This window comes from Ipomoea triloba, chromosome 12 (assembly GCF_003576645.1).
Source record: "Ipomoea triloba cultivar NCNSP0323 chromosome 12, ASM357664v1".
Classification (NCBI taxonomy): Eukaryota; Viridiplantae; Streptophyta; class Magnoliopsida; order Solanales; family Convolvulaceae; genus Ipomoea; species Ipomoea triloba.
The window spans coordinates 20,624,112-20,625,658 of NC_044927.1; positions in this window are offsets into that span (position 1 = coordinate 20,624,112).

Here is a 1,547-nt window from a genome sequence, read left to right on the forward strand (position 1 = left end):
GCGCAGAAAGGCGCTTGTTGCTGAGGAACTCGAGAAGGCAATCGAGGAGTCCGAGACGTCGAGCTCCAGCGACAGCAGCAGCAGCTCAGAGGATGAGAGGGGGCTCATCTACTTATACACTACAGAAGAGGAGGATAAATGCTTGATGGCCATCAATAATGAGGTAACCTCCCCTTCTACATCTCGCTGCTCTATCTCTACTTCTCAATGTTCTTCGTTTGGAAGCGATGAGGATCCCTTCGAGACTATGGAATTGATCAGAAGGAACCTCAAAATCGCTAACAGCACTCATGCCAAAATCAGGGAAGAAAACAGCAAGCTAACTGCTGAAAGAGATATGCTTAAGAACGTCTCGAAAGAGAATTCGGAGCTAACTCTCAAAGTAAGTAAGTTAGAAGCTAAAGTAATCCTACTGGCTGAAGAGTGCAAAGCTCGAGAGACCAGAGAGCTTAATCTTAGAAAGGTCATAGCATCATACACTAATTCCTCCAAAGCTATGGAGAAAATAGTGAATGATCACAGACCTACCAGTGATAGAACCGGTCTAGGGTTCCGTCAGAACTGTCTCTCGAGAGATAAGCAGACCAACGGTTTGGGAACTTCAAGAAATGGAGGATCTCAACCCAAACCNTCCGGACCAAAATGGTGTTGCTGAAAGAAGAAACCGAACGCTTATTGACATGGTGCGGAGTATGCTTAGCAACTACAAACTTCCTAAGTTTTTGTGGGCCGACGCGCTTAAGACGGCAACGTATATATTAAACCGTGTTCAAACCAATGCTGTCCCAAAGACACCATTTGAGTTATTTAAAGGTTGGAAACCGAGTTTGCAACATATGTGTGTTTGGGGATGCCCGTCTGAGGTAAGGATATATAACCCACAAGAAAAGAAGTTAGACCCAAGGACTATTAGTGGTTTCTTTATTGGATACGCACAGTCCTCCAAAGGGTATAAGTTTTATTGTCCATCTCATNAACGTCTCGAAAGAGAATTCGGAGCTAACTCTCAAAGTAAGTAAGTTAGAAGCTAAAGTAATCCTACTGGCTGAAGAGTGCAAAGCTCGAGAGACCAGAGAGCTTAATCTTAGAAAGGTCATAGCATCATACACTAATTCCTCCAAAGCTATGGAGAAAATAGTGAATGATCACAGACCTACCAGTGATAGAACCGGTCTAGGGTTCCGTCAGAACTGTCTCTCGAGAGATAAGCAGACCAACGGTTTGGGAACTTCAAGAAATGGAGGATCTCAACCCAAACCGAATAAGGGTCATAAAGGACCTACAAAAAGGACCAGAGTAGCTATTCATAAACCGTCCCTATACACCAGCAATGGAAAGTATAGGAAAGCTATGAAGAATGGCCGGGTAAACAATATCGAGAGATCACCTAGCTATCTCTCGCAAGGCCATTCCGAGTACAAAAGAAGCTACACTCCATATAATGCGCCTCAAGGCAAATATGGAAGGTCTGAGATCTACAGAGTTAGGAACTCACGGATGGAGAAAGGCAGACTCTATCCATCTAGTGAGGATTGGTCATCGAATCA